At 44.4% G+C, this 16,037-nt stretch overlaps 1 protein-coding gene across 3 annotated transcripts in view; it reads right to left on the minus strand.

Annotated features, from left to right (window-relative positions):
* The window catches only part of SNX8 (sorting nexin 8), a 167,309-nt gene that overhangs the window by 99,959 nt on the left and 51,313 nt on the right, over positions 1–16,037 (minus strand). Inside the window, exon 1 of one of the 3 annotated variants that reach the window (XM_086940615.1) lies at positions 8,356–8,487. The exons of the other annotated variants lie outside the window; for them this stretch is intronic. The gene's annotated coding sequence lies outside the window, so the exon portion shown is untranslated. Of the gene's footprint in view, positions 1–8,355; positions 8,488–16,037 lie in introns of those variants that run through there. 3 annotated transcript variants of the gene reach the window in all.

Raw genomic sequence — 16,037 nt, forward strand, 5'->3', positions numbered from 1 at the left:
TGGCTCTGGGTGTGTGTGTGTGTGTGTGTGTGTGGCTCTGGGTGTGTGTGTGTGGTAGTAATTGCTGTCTGCTGAGCTCATCCGTAGGGTACAATAGGTCTCACATTTGCGAGAGATTAAGCTAATGGCAATGTAAATGACAATGCCATTTATTTATCTGTTTTCAAAACCAATACACAAATGTTGTCATTTACAATGCCAATAGCTCTAACTTTTCCAAAGGCGAAACCATTGCATTGTAAATGCTTGTTTAAGCATGTCAGGACTTAAGTGCGAGCCTGACTCTATGATGACTGCCTTATTTGTATTTTCATTTTTGCTCATTGGATATGATATCCTGGGAGTCTTCTGAGGGCAACCACAAAAACTGCAACCTCAAAGTAAGGTGCCCGCCATGTTTGGGGACTTCCTGATCTAATCTCAAATCGAACATGTGTTCTGCAAAGTGACACTTAAGAATACAACAAAAACCCACATGCAAAACTGCACCTCTACACTTATGCCGCCCTCCTGCGGCTGATGCCGTCTTCTCTCCCGCTGCTTCCAGCCAGCTCACTTTACATTTCTAGAACCATGCAACTTCTGAACCCTGGTGCCCAGGTTGATGCTCAAGAATCACCAAGTTAATGTAAATGTAAATGTATGTGTCTTGTAAAGCGCACTGCTGCCCTGAGGCGTCGTGGCGCTGTAGACCGCTGGGGAACCCGTCCTGGCTATCCCTGTGAGATGGTCCCTACTGGGTATCTCCAAGGTGAAACCAGGCATCCCCGGCGAATGTGGGGGGCCGTTGTAGAGATGAGGCAAGCTAATGCCCAGAGTTGCCGAGTGTGATCCCTGGTTAGAGTAGGCACCGAGGCGAGAATTATCGAGTCCGCTGACCCTGGTCTACGACCCTGCCGCATCGGGAATTGAACCCTGGTCCCGGGCCGTTCTCTGCTTCCGGGTCTGCCGCCTCTAACCTGTGAGCCACTCCACGTTAACCAGTGAGCATCTAACAACTGTAACAATCAGAGAATTAAAATGTATTCACCTACACAGATTGTGGAAAATTGAACTACTGAGTAGAACCTACCACAATTGGACCTCTTGACCTGCAGATCACAAGAAATTTAAGAGGCAAACCTTTAACCCATACACACATCTTGCTGGCATTGGCAAAAGCAAGAGGTTTGGCTTTCGTATGCTACGTCCAAACAACATTTCTGTGTGTCTGTTTTTGAACCCATTAGAAGTTTAAACCAGACCACCTACCTTTGCCATTGTTTGTTCGCAAGGTAACAAAACATGATTTGGGTTACTTAAAGTGCATGGGAGCTGTCGTGAAAACAGCAGGGATGAAATGTGTTTTTCCGCATCCCTTCTTCATTCATACAGAAAAAAGCTGGGTATACTGCAACTTTAATTACAAAAGATGTACAGAATAAAAAATCACTAATTCACAATAAAGTATAAATCTATAGATCATATTTAATTTACACAATTTGCACAGAATTACACATCGTTGGTTATCGATGAAACCCTATAGGTGTAAATATAAAGTAAATATTGCAACATACCCAGGGCCAGAGGAAATAGGCGATTCTGCAGCATTTTGCGCTTACATATGGATTTGTCGCATAATTCCTAATGTGCTACATCATTTTGCTTTCCTTGGAGCAGAAATCCAGTGATCCTGGTTATAGAGCAAAGTAGACATGGTCCTAGTTCTGCGCATGCATATTCCAAACGATTTCCACATGGTAGAATATCTAATGTAGTAAGCATGGTGGGAAGATGCAATAGTAGATTTTATCCTTTACATGTAATACATTTTCCCATTAAAAACGTCCTTCTGCTTAGATTCTGGATTCCGTGGGGGGAGGGGAGTGGGGTTGGGGGATGGGGAGGGGGAGACATAGAGACCGAAAGAGCGAGAGAAAATGAGAAGAGAGAAAACATTGGTGCGACCAGTGCAGTCGCACCAGGCGCTGACCTTGGGGGGGGGGGAGGCTGTGTTTAGAAATAACTCATGGGTTTACAAGCACCTACTGCTGAGTTTCCTTTGTGTATAGCAGATTTCAGGCAACAATAAAAATGTTAAGATAACGCTGGTGAATAATGTTCCTGCTGGAGAGAGATTCGGAGTTGTGTCTGGTGGCAGTTTCACTCATCTTAAGTAGGGGAAAAAGAACATGTACTATCTCCATCGCAGAACTGTATTTTATGTAGATAGCTCAGTGAGTTACTGCTTTTGTCACAGAAATTCTTTTGTTACTTGCAGTTAATAAGTTACAATCCTTATGTAGCACAGTGACTTATGAACTTTCAACAAAGAGCTGCATGCAAACAGCATAGCATAGCATAGATGAGGACCTTTTGTTTTTTCCCCTAGTCTTTCATTATCTATTCTTTACGTTGCTGAATAGGTTTCGTTTGGCTAGAATTACATTCTCATTAGTGAAGCCAACTCTAACCGCAATCAGAGGTTTAAATCGAATTCAATGTATGTTTGAGAGGGGTTATGGAAAGATTAGGGATACTGCAGGGTGAGGGTGGTAGTGAGTGAATCTGTGGAGAAGGAGGTCACTGGGGGGCGCCAAAAAAAGTTGTCCTACTGCGCACCACCAGTGCTAAAGCCAGGTTGGCAGGGGGAGTGTTCTTTTTTTTTTTTTAATTCTAAATAGGGAAATTCACAATAGTCGTTTTCTGTGAATTGTGAGTGTGGAAAAGGGCTCACAAAAAGATTTATGAACACTGGGCGTGTCTCAACTTTCTGATCAGCAACAGCTCAGGAAGGCCTTCTGTTCCTCCTTCCCCTGCATGGACAGTAAGTCGAGGGGCCAACCAGCAATCCCGTCTGATTATCTGCAGCAGTGAATCCGATGTGGGAGCGGAAATGTCTGCCAATCCGGATTTTGTGAATCTGCTTCAGGGAGTTTCCGCCCACAGATCAGTTGTTGGCACATGAACGTTCCACTTTAGTCAGCAAAAGATATGTGAATCGGGCCTAAAGCAAGCTCAGGCAGTGGTTCCCAAACTTTTTAGAACCATGACCCACTTTTGGAATGACAACACGCCTTCTTGACCCTACCTTTAATGGACATGAGCTGGAACGATTTTTTAATGCAAAGAAAGCATTATGTGGTAGCTCGTTGTCATTTACAGACAGCACATTTACCATTGAAATGGCCACTAACTTTGAAAAGACATGCAGTTATACTGGAAAAACTAGACAGCACACAAATGATTATGGCGAAAATCCAGTTTCTGTGAATATGCATCACTTGTGCATCACCAAGTTAAGTGTTTTGATCCTATTAAAATATGTTTCCAGCACACGTCAGAATTTGAAAAGCAAAAATTACTCACATTTTTTTGAATTGCTAAAGGCAGGCACCTCATTTACAGGTATTTACGTTTTGTTGTGTGTTGCAAAAAAAAAAACCGACATCCTACAGCCTTTCCTTTCACACTCCGTGAACTTTAGATTGTCAAATAATTCACTCTAAACATACTCTCTCTTTAAAGTCAGAGAAAGAAAAGTAAACACCAATCTCATTGTAGAAGAAAAAGCAGCAATTTGTCAGAAGACAGCCGACATTTGACCTCCGTCTTTGAAGTACTGGCAAATGTGTAAAGAAACAGAATTTAAAGGAATCCTTATTTATTGCTCTTACTTTCCAGATACACCAAAAATTGGCTTGCGACACACACAGTGTGCAAAAAGTGATCTAAGGGATGAATGACACTGTGATGTGGCAGAAACACTGAGCCCAGAAGAGTTTTGTCTTCCAAAGATAAAAGATAAGAAAACCGAAAGAGAAGGGGTTGAATCCAAGCAGGTGTACCTCATGCTAGCATGCTTCTGAGATTAATAAAGTGGACATCATGGAGCACACCGCCAGCGACACTTGTTACTTACAGTGCTACAAAGCTTGTTGTAGAAATGGCAGTATAACACAAAAGTTACTATATAGTACTAAAATTAAAATAATGGATGTTATGGTGACAATGGGTGCAGGCTACAGCAAAGAGGGCCTAATTACGAGTTCCCCTGATGTGGGGTGGAGTTAATCATGAACTTCTGAACAGGGGCTCAACGGAAGGCCCGGAGGTACAGGGGGCCCCCATGCCTTTTTTGCAGGGCATGGGAAGTGTGGGGGGCGTGGGGGATTTATCCCCCATCCAGTTTTGAAGTGAGGGGAACACAAGGACAGGAGTGATGGGACAAGGGGACATTCGAATGGTCATTAGCAAGTGAAGGATCTACCTATCAAGGCAGTGTTCTTGACCTACTGACCTGCAACCACCCACAGAGCACCTTCAAAGCATTCTGCTACAGCTGCTTGCAGCCTGTATGGTTGAGAAGAAAGGGAGAAGAGGAAAAATGCATTTGCTGTCTGCATCCTGCCCGGGCTATTGATAAGGACCGGGATCTTCATGCACCACCCGTTGGTTGGCTGTCCAAGGATCACCTAGCGCCCAGCCTCTTCTCAGAACTCCCCTATCAGCAACTTGAATTTGAGCCTGCGGGGCAACGAGGAAGCTGCAACCCTGGTGGTGCTTGTCTCCAGAAGAAGGCTTGAGCGGGAACAACAGGTGAGGGGATGAGTGGAGCTTTATGAATAACTCAAGCCTTACTTTATTAAAAAGAAGCCCTGCAAAATGGGGCGAAGGACATCCGGCCAATTGTTTTAGGAAATCTGGCATCCACCTTGCACAGTGCAATAACCAAAGCACACATCTCTAACAAGAAGGGGCAGCAAGATAAGTGCTTGCTGCTGACATCTGTTGCGGACCTGAAGGAAATTGTTAGTTACCATGTCAGCACAACTAACTCGGCTGTTCTTTTTTCCTGCTTTTTTCCTCTTTGTTTTGAGGGGTGTTTAACACCCCCAAACCACACCTTTTTATTTAAATCCCTAGCACCCTTTACAGCTTTCCTCCCCTAAACCCTAAAAACTCCTTACCTACTTTTACTTCTACCCACACCTGAACCCTAAAAAAACGTTACCTCTACCTACCAAAGAAGCCTAAAACCTCCTTACCTTTCTTTACCCCTACTGGCCGAAATCTTTAAAAAAAACGTACACTCTCATTACCTCTATCTGACCCCAAATCCTAAAAAAACCTTAATTTTCTTTCACTCCCCCCCCTGAACCCTAAAATCCCATTGGCACCCCATACCTCTTCCCTCCTCATAACCTTAAAAATCCCTTACCTCCATTTACCTCTACCCGACCCGTAACCTTAAAAAGCTGTACCCCCTTTTACCACTACCTCCCACTACACCCTAACAATCCCTTACCTCCCTTTAACCGTACCTGGCCTTAAATGCCCCCAAAAAACCCTTATTTCCCTTTACCTCAACCTGTCACTGAACCCTAAAAACTGCTTACCTCTCTTTACCTCTTCCTGCCTCGGAGTACTGGGAAGAAAAAAAACTTACCACCCTTTACCACTACCTGCCTCACGTAATAATCACAATTCTTGTCAGGTTAAACTATTAAAGGTACTAATTAAACCTGAGGACAACCTCTAGTAGATATTACACAGAGGAGGTGGACTTAACTTAGAGGCAATGTGTAAAGTATTTTTGAAGAACTAAAACCATAATAAAGTTAAAATGCAAAACAATGAAAACCCTCAAATTAATTAGCAACATAGAGTAAAATTAATAAACAAAAGTACACCAAAATGACTAAAATCCAATAAGGGAAACTGGATATGAATGTACAATTTTTGAAGGAAAAATAGCACCAAGTGCCAATGATAGTCAAAGTTTCTGGTAGCCCAGGACCTAGACACAAGTTGATGCTGACCATGACGGAGTGCAGGTCAGATGCAACAGCCAGGTTTGTCCTGTCAAAGATTTTATCTTCTAACTTTAGTCTTTCAAGTCCCAATAAACACAGGAATATACTTGAAATACCCCCAGGATACAAGGGAAGGCACTTAAAGGCTCACAAAATGGCAGGTAGACACCCGTCCAAGTCGAGGTGCCACTGATCAGCTGGCCAATTGAAGGAAAGGCCTCTTGGAGCTTGTTGTATCCCTGTAGCTTGAACAGGAGGTCAGCCTTATGACCCTTGGAGTTCACTTCTTTGTCTTGGTGCAAGAGTGAGCAGGTCCAGTCCTTTAGGGCTCTTCTCATGTCTCAGGCAGCAGGTTCAGCCATCTTCTGATCTTCCACAGGTCATCAAGTGTTCTGAAGTGGGTTGCTGGAGAATTCACATTTATTCCAGGCTCAAGCTTTGTGGGTGAGAATTATCCCAGGCGATGCCCTAACCAATGCGGTAAGGTTGCCAGGGCTAACCCTACCCACTTTGGGCATTTTCAAGATGGCTGAAGTCTTCGGCCTCACTAAACTTGGGCTTTGAGGTCAGAGGGTGTGCGTAATGAATGTACTATGATAATCCCAGTGTCATCCCATATCTAACATCACAATCCAGTTTTAGACAGTTTCTGTACCCGCCCCCATCAAATACAGAGACAGAAGTCTGGTAAAATCAAAGCTGAGCTTTCAGCAACCAAACAGTAGATACACACAACATGTTTTGACATTCCGTTTCCCTTCTTTGAAGTGCACCCCAAATATTATATGTTAAACCCCAACAGACCTGTCAAGAAGGATGTGGCATACAAGAACGAATTGACACTCTAATGTCAAAGAGGATTCTCGCAGCCCCACTCCAGTGGTCTCTCTAAACCACTTCTGGGGAGCTCTCTGGAGCCTGGCTGACTAGAAGGGAAAAATGGAAGGCAGACCCAGTTGTGAGCTACATCTGCCTGTGCCAGCGGCATACTCTTTGAAGTGCACCCAGGGACTGAGCACAGCCCACGGGCAATCTTGACAAGGGGAGGACAACACCTCCCCACACCCAAGGCTCATAATTACTGTCCTGGGATCTGTTCACTCCTTGCCACAGGAGAACTACCAAGCTGCTAGGTGGTTGTTAAATACTTACAGAAAGGCATCCAGAGGCTTTAGGCAGGCAAAATGTAATTTTTCAAAAGGACTTTTTCAATTCTAGGTTGATAAAATTAACTAAACCATTACATTGGATTTTGTTTAACTATTAAAAAGAGTACTTAAAATATTTCTGTAGCCATTACCAATCTGAAATTAGCATTATAAGGTGTTATAATGTAATTCTGTGTTTCCCTGTGGAAGCAACCAGTCTTGTTACAGTGAAACTAGCTTTTATGCTTTTTCGCTCTAAGGACATATGGAATACTAAACTTCTAAATGTCCTACTTTTATATATCATGCACCATACCCTATGGGCACTAAGGCCTACCTTAAGGATGACATTAACATTTAAAAGGAAGGTTTAAGCCTGCTAAAAGGGTTTAATTTGACAGGTCGAATTAGCAGTTTAAAGCTCAACCAGGCTTCTGTGGCAAGGCTGGATGCATGCCTTATTCTGCCACTGTAATGGGTGGCACCATGAGTGCTGCAGCCCATTGGTGACATTTAACTTACAGGCCCTACATATACTGTGGGTACCATATATTAAAGACTTATAGACAAGATAAATATGTCGATCAGGAGTATACCAATTTTAAAATGCTGAAAAACTGAGCACAAATATTTTACCACTGGTTATCAGGTGTAAAGTGAATAGAGTTCTATAGCCAGTAAAAATAGAATTCAGAGAAAAGACCAAAAAGAAAACTGGGGTGACCCTGCAGAAAGGGCAAAGTTCCAACCCCCCTACCTCCTTTTACCTCTACCTACCCATCGAAACCTAATATACTCTTACCACAATTTACCACTACTTACCACTGAACCCTACAATACCTTTAAAATCCTATCTGGTACCCTTGCCACCGTCTGAAAGCTAAGAACACCTTTATTGGTCTTACTATCCTCTTTCGTAACAAACACCCAGAACCCTTATAAATAGAAACATGTTTTTTCACATTTGATCCAATTACTTTGCAAAATGTAGATAACATGTAAATGACAATAAAACATACTTGTGATTACATGCCTGCCTTTCTATTTCACGTTGAAAGTTTGTGATTGTATACATTTATCAGAATCTGCAGTTCATGGACCATTTGCAATTTGTAGAGGGTCAATCGAAAGTCCCCAAAGCTGCCCCTGTCTCCCCCCCCTCCTCGCCCCCTACACCAGAAATGTAGCGTCTCCTACGTCCCTGTAAGGGGGGCCCTCATTCTGCCTAAGGTCAATGAATAGCTGTAAGATAATGGTAGACTCAAGGGCCCTTCATCGCATTTTGCACGGGCCTCATTGTCTTGTGTTACGCCACTGCCCTAAAAAGTTAACGTTCTTTTAACTACAGAAGTGCAAAATTAACAGGTATTTTGAGTTGAACCTTTGGAATCACCAGAGTAATAAAGATTTACCGGGGAAAATAGGTAATCCCGGTTAGTTCTCACTCTCCGCACCAGTTTCACCCGGACATTTCAGATACTTTCAGCAGTCGAAATCTGGAATGGAAACAGGACAAGCCTTGGTAACACCACAAGCCTCATAACCATCAGTGTGGGCCTTCCACAAGGTTAACAGTCAGAAAGGGATTTATAGGACACCTGTAATGAGGGAATCCCTTTGCCTCTGCGCCTGCACTGTGTTATATACAGGGCACAGAGGAAAATAAGCTCTCAGGAGTGCGCCAACTAAAATGTGGCGCACTGTCAGTGAGTCCCCTGATTGCAGCTCTCTGGAGGGGGAAGAGGGTCCCATGGACCACCCAGAGATCCCCTTGCAGGCAGGTGCAGTCACTCACTGCACCCACCTGCAAGGGGATTTCAAATCCCCCTTCAAAGCGGAGGCAGGCTACTGCCTGCACAGTGAAAACGGAGCAGGTTCAAAGCAGCAGCTCCGTTTTTCCCCTGAAAGCGCTGCTTCCAGGGCAGCGCAAGTTTGCGGCTGCTCTGGGGGCAGCGCATTCTATGTAATAGGGCACACTTTCCCTGTTTATCTATTGCACCTGTTTTAAGGAGCACCAGGCGCAAACAGAGAAAGTGCGCCCTTTACATAATTGGGGCCCCAGGGATCGAAAATGTTGGGAAACTCCATTAGCAGAGGGTGGGTGCAGAAAGGTGAAGCACCCATACTCCAATAGGATTTTAACACTATATTGTATTCTTCCCATTAAGCTGTGTAGACATTGAATACCCATGTGTGATAGTTACTAAAAGAATGAAAAGGGGGGGCCCTTGCCCCCCCCCCCTCCCGCATGGTGGCTCTGCGATCCCCTCTTCCCATGCCTGCCGGTGGTGTGGGTCAGAAAAGGGGGTGGTGATGAACAGAGTGTCGAATTAAGCAGACCACTCTTACCCAGTCCAAGGATCAGGGCTTGATCCATCACCGTTTTTTAGCTCACTGCACCATCCCAGCTCAGAACTTGGCTATATGCAAATTAGTCGGACCCTGGCCCAGTGCATCATGGGAACAGGGCAGACCAAACTACCAAGCCAATTCTTATACTGGGAAGGAAACAAGCTTCCGGGGACCGGTTTCGGGTATTTCAGCCGTCTTCGGCCCGGCTTGCTTGAATCCTGATGGTGCAATGAGCAAGGGACTCACATCCGAGTATACCCTTCCACGCTTATGGTGGACAAAAATGATTCAGAAAAGGGGGTGGTGATGAACAGAGTGTCTGAATTAAGCAGACCACTCTTACCCAGTCCAAGGATCAGGGCTTGATCCATCACCGTTTTTTAGCTCACTGCACCATCCCAGCTCAGAACTGGGCTATATGCAAATTAGTCTGACCCTGGCCCAGTGCATCATGGGAACAGGGCAGACCAAACTACCAAGCCGATTCTTATACTGGGAAGGAAACAAGCTTCCGGGGACCGGTTTCTGGCATTTCAGCCGTCTTCGGCCCGGCTTGCTTGAATCCTGATGGTGCAATGAGCAAGGGACTCACATCCGAGTATACCCTTCCACGCTTATGGTGGACAAAAAGGATTCAGAAAAGGGGGTGGTGATGAACAGAGTGTCTGAATTAAGCAGACCACTCTCACCCAGTCCAAGGATCAGGGCTTGATCCATCACCGTTTTTGAGCTCACTCCACCATCCCAGCTCATAACTTGGCTATATGCAAATTAGTCTGACCCTGGCCCAGTGCATCATGGGAACAGGGCAGACCAAACTACCAAGCCAATTCTTATACTGGGGAGGAAACAAGCTTCCGGGGACCGGTTTCTGGCATTTCAGCCGTCTTCGGCCCGGCTTGCTTGAATCCTGATGGTGCAATGAGCAAGGGACTCACATCCGAGTATACCCTTCCACGCTTATGGTGGACAAAAATGATTCAGAAAAGGGGGTGGTGATGAACAGAGTGTCTGAATTAAGCAGACCACTCTTACCCAGTCCAAGGATCAGGGCTTGATCCATCACCGTTTTTTAGCTCACTGCACCATCCTAGCTCAGAATTTGGCTATATGCAAATTAGTCTGACCCTGGCCCAGTGCATCATGGGAACAGGGCAGACCAAACTACCAAGCCAGGTGGTGGTGTGGGGGCGTGATCTCCCGGCGCCCAATGGTGCGCGGGAGGTGTGCGCCACACCACTGGTCGGCCGACGCCCAATCCCTGATCCGGGAGCGTGGTGCAGTCTTCCGGGTCAGAGGGGCGGGCGTCAAGGGGTGAGGGGAGGGGGCGGCCCACCCTCTCCCCGCGTCCCTTTGAATAAAGGAGGCGGGAGCGCTCAGTTGGCCCTTCTTGTCGCCTGACGCTCCCCCACACTGGTCGTGCCCCGCGCTCGGGGCCTCCTAATTTTCCCCACCCACCATCCCTGAAACAAAGCTGTGTTGTGCATTATGTTTACCTGTTGTTATTAATTAACTTATTTTTCTCTTAGGATATTGAATTGAAGCAGAAAATGTTAGTAGACTGTTTGTGTAGACGGGAATTGTGTATACATGTCATGTATTAAGTATTTGGAGAAATGTAAAATGTAATTGTTAAATGTTTTTGTTGTTTAGGACCTTTTTCCCATAGTAGCTTGATGATTGTATGTCATACATGTATGGTAGATAGTGTAGCTGTCCTTTAGTTTCTTTTTTCCACAGGTCGTCGTATTTATTAGGGTATTGGTCATGCGGTAAGGTCATGACCGGTGAGCAGCTATTTTAAGGTCTTAGGGGGCGGCATCATCCTTTGGAGGTGTCCGCCCAGGGGGAGGAGGGGTCACTGGCCCGTCCTAGAACTTCAGGGGCAGCTGGTAACGCAAGTTAGGGCCCTCCTTCACTGGTTAAATGAAGTTCGCGGGGTGGACAGAGTAATTAACGGGCTCGGCTGCATGGGTGGACCGGGTAATTAACGGGCTCGGCTGCAGGGGTGGACCGGGTAAATAACGGGCCCGGCTGCGCATGCGCACTTGTGTAAGGGCGCAGCTTGTAAGACCTGACACCGGTTAGCGACCTTGCCATATCGCCATCAATGTTAGTATGCAAAATTTTCAGATGAGGATGTTAGATTCGGTTAGGAAACAAGCTGTATTAGAATCTTGTTAAGGCTAGCCGATCACAATTGTCAATATAAATGTATCTAAATGTTTCTGAATAATTTTGCATAAAAAATTGTATATTTTGTTTAACAATTTTTAATTTTTTGTATCTTAATAAATACGGCCGGGGGTTTTGCGACCCCCCGCCTTCCAAAGACAAATCATTTTTCGTTTCGTTGTGTTCTGGGTTGTTGTGGGCATACAGGGAGGGGGGCGGTAGCCGTCGCTGACCATGTGGGTTGGACAAATCTTTAAGTCTATTGGTGGATTGATAAATTTTGAGTTCTTGACCCTTTGCCAACTCCAAGAGTACGGAAGAGATTGTACTTGGTCCAGTTTGCAGAACAGCAGTAGGATGGGACCTGGGGCATCAAGAGAAAAAAACCTCAACCACCACAGTTGGGAACAAGTAGCCGCGGTCGGCCCTCGAGGCCCCCCCAAACAGGGTTTGAGAAAAGGCGCTATAGACGGCATTTTGAATAATCCTTAATACGGACAGATTAAGTCATTCAAAGATTAGGGAATGTATCATAATATTTTGTTCAGGGTTCAGAAGATAATTCAATTGGATGGTAAGAATTCAAAGCTATGGTAAGGGGAATGATAACTTCATATACAATAAGAACAAGCACGAAACAAGAAGGCTGAAATAGATTGTTAAACTAGTGAAAAAGCTTATTTAAGTTCCAAACACAAGAAGGATGAATTACTTAGAGATAAGGCCAAAGCGAAACTAGAGATGAGTACATGATCACAGGATTATTAATTCAAGCACAGAATAAACTGGGGTAGTTTACAAATTGCATCACACAGTTACTGATCCTTAAACCTAAAAGTGAGCATTAGCCAGTTTCTAAGACTTTTTTCATCCACTGTAAAAACCTACATCAGTCAAAATGTATCAAATGCCAGTATAAGGGCTTCTAAGTCCAAATAGAAATTCACAGATTAACATCAGATGTGGCATTATCTCAACTCTTTTTCACCAATGAGAGAAGGGAGGTTGTAACTATTATGCTGGGTGGTAAGGATTGCAGGGTTAGTCTGTCGTCAGAATTTTTGAGACCAAACAGGTCAGGTGGTCAATTTATTCAATCTCTTGAAGCAGGAGATAGAATTCCCCCTTTATTTAAAATTACAATTATTTTTTATAAAACCGGGGAAATGTGGCAATGGATATAGCTTCTTATAAACCGGTAACACTCTTAGATAGCATGGAATTTTAGTCAAAGGCAAAAGATTAGCCTCAAAGGAATAAATGTTAGTTCACAATGATCGAAACTGGTTTATCCCCAAGTGGTACCTAGTTATAAATATACATTATTTGGCTAAATCCTCGATTTGCAGATATCCAAGATATTATCAAAAGCAAAAGTTGTATGGCTTGCTGAGAAGGCATTCAACCTCGTGGGCTAGAAATGCTTGTTTCAGAATCTTAGGATGAGACTGTCTTCCCAGCTCACAAGACTGATATGCTTCATTCCCAGAGCTCCTCAGTGCAGGTAACTGAACTCAGAGGAAATCAGGAGTGGTGCTGGTGGCAAGCGAGCAACCAGTCAGGAGACCCTTTCGTCACCAATACTTTAAGCAGTGTTTGTTGAACCTCTAGGTTCAAACACACACTGCTACAGCAATATTTCTTTCAAGCAGCACCACAAATTAAAACAACATTAGGTTGGTTTAGTGGCTACATTACACATTCCTTGCACAGGATATTTGCATACCTCTTTAGCAAGCCAACTGCTGCCTCAGCAATCCACTTCCTGCACCTCAGCCACTTCCTATTCTGCTATCTCCTGCTACTTCTGTGCCTAGAATGGAGTTGAGATCTTACCGAAGGCCTTGTGTGAGTGAAAAGGAAGGGCCATTATTCATGATGTCATTAGACTCCACGCTGAACGTGTAATGGAAAATCTATGTTGCCAAAATCGATCCTGTATCTCTGCTTTTGTGATCACCTAGAGGGGTGTTACGCAAGCTGTCTGGAGTACAGGACGAGAATGGCTGCAGCGGTACCGAGGGCAGGTCTTAATGAACTAAAAGATGTCAAACTTGGGCTTCTCCTTAGTTTGTCAGGCAAACACCATGATTTGTAGAACGAGAACTGGTCAAGACTTAAAACATGTCCTTTCCACGATGTTGGTCTGCCCACAGGATGTAAGCGGAGGATCGCAATCCTAGATGAATCAGTTATTTTTCTGTCATATCAGTTCCTGTTAGAATCGCATAGAATGGATGGAAGCAATTCTAAATTAATAGAATGCTGCTAATTATCTGTGCCTTTACTTTTTGTTGCATTTTTCGTTTCCTTGCTTGTCCCAGACTTTTGCTTCTTGCAGTTTAATTCTACTTATGGAATTTGACTGCCTCTATTCTACTTCCTGGCCCTCAGGAGGAGTTTGGTGACTTACTATTATATGCATTACTACTCTTCATCTTCAATCAAGATTCATAAGATTGCCTATGATTATTTCCCCTCCTCCTGTTTCCTCCTTCTTAGGATCCTCTTAAGGAGGCCCTTGACATCCTTCCATTTTACTATTCGCTGCATCATGAACCCACGGCTACCAGGAGTTGCCACCCTTTCTTAGGGCATTCTAGAAGGCTATTCAATACATTGTTCAGTACTTGATATCTTCAAAAGGATTTGGCCTAGATAATTGTCACAAGCATCATTCATAAAGTCAACCTTTAAAAAAGAAGAGAAGAATAGCATGTTCTTACCCTCAAAGGGTATACTACAGCCCCACTAGGTTAAGTCGAATGAAACTGGAATTAGACCCTCAGTATTTGAGATGCTGTGCAGGGGGCATGGGAACTGTCTACCACACAGTTTGGGAATGTCTGCTACAGCGATATTGCTCCTGGGTATGCAAAACAATGTCTGGGTAGAGGGCACATTTTTAAGAGAATGGATCACTTGTTCCTGTGTGACCAGAGTTAGATATGGTGGCCCTCTTTAAAACCCTCATTCACGTACACAGGTGGTCTGGCGGTATATCTTGATTATCAGCCTATTTTTGATGTAACGGCATCCTCATTGGGATTTTTGGGGTATGCTATCCTCCACCTGGAGGTAGAACCACTGGTAATACAGTAGTGATCAGTGATGAAAAAAGTGCTCAAGTGAAGTGAGTTAAAATTGCCTACTCCTCCAAATTAGAACCTTCTTTAATTAATTAAAGATGTCGAAAAAATAAAACCAGGGTGGTTCTTATGAAGATGAGTTACTAATCTAATGCACTAATTTGTTCATGTGAGGGATCGACATGTTTCAGCCCCATAAATGCCCAGCTGTGTAAGGGGGGCTTTCTTCAGGACCTTTGGTTATGTGACGTTGTTAATTTTGCAGCCTAAATGAGATAGGTCATTGACTTACTCTTCTTCTGTGATCATTACTGGTTATTAGTACCTGAAACTGGTTATCCCTTTCGCGGGCCGCCTCGGGAGAACTGGCTGGCTTTTTGAACCTGTCGATGTCTGCTACTGTAACTTGTGCTAGGTTGCTAATTTTGCAGCCTAAACGAGGTAGGTCATTGACTTACCCGTCTTCTGTGATCATTACTAGTTATTAGTACCTGTAACTGGTTATCCCTTTTGCGGGCCGCCTCGGGGAAAGCAGCTGGCTTTCTGAACCTGTCTGTGTCTGCTACTGTAACTTGCGCTAGCTCTGCAATTGGTGCCCCAGGATTGCAGAGCTAGCAAAAGCTGCATTAGCAGACACCGACAGGTTCAAAAAGCCCGCCAGTTCCCCTGAGGCGGCCCGCAAAAGGGATAACCAGTTACAGGTACTAATAAGCAGTTCCCTTACAGAAGCAGGGTAAGTCAATGACCTACCTCGTTTAGGCTGCAAAATTAGCAACCTCACATAACCAAAGGTCCTGAAGAAAGCCCCCCGACCTGGCTGGGCATTTATGGGGCTGAAACATGTCTAGCGCTCACATGGACAAATTAGTGTGTTAGATTAGTAACTCTTCTTCATACGCAACACCATGCTTTTATTTTTTCCACAGCTCTAATTAATTAAAGAAGTTTCTAATTTGGAGGAGTAGGCAATTTTAACTCACTTCACTTGAGCACTTTTTTCATCACTGATCACTACAGTATTACCAGTGGCTCTACCTCCAGGTGGAGGATAACATACCCAAAAAATCCCAATGATGATGCTGTCACTTCAAAAATAGGCGGATAATCAAGCTATACTGCCCGACCACCTGTGTACGTGAATGAGAGATTTTAAGAGGGCCACCATACCTGATCCTGATCACACAGGTACAAGTGATCCATTCTGTGTTGATAATTAATCCTCGCCTGGAAGCCGAAAGGATGACAGCTTTTCTCTCCCTCTTTTGATTGAACACTGGGTAGAGGGCAGGCAGGTCAACCCTGAACCCAAAATGATTCAGCTTAGACTGATGGACAAGTGGGGTGGACGTCGGACCACAAGACCATTTGTGGAACTGGGTCTAGTGGTAGCCAAAATAGACCCTGCTCAACACTGTTGTGCTGGGAGGGTGCCGCTGATAAAGGAATGGATCCAAGGCAGTGATTACCTAACAATAGCG

The sequence above is a fragment of the Lissotriton vulgaris genome, chromosome 10, assembly GCF_964263255.1.
Source record: "Lissotriton vulgaris chromosome 10, aLisVul1.2, whole genome shotgun sequence".
Classification (NCBI taxonomy): Eukaryota; Metazoa; Chordata; class Amphibia; order Caudata; family Salamandridae; genus Lissotriton; species Lissotriton vulgaris.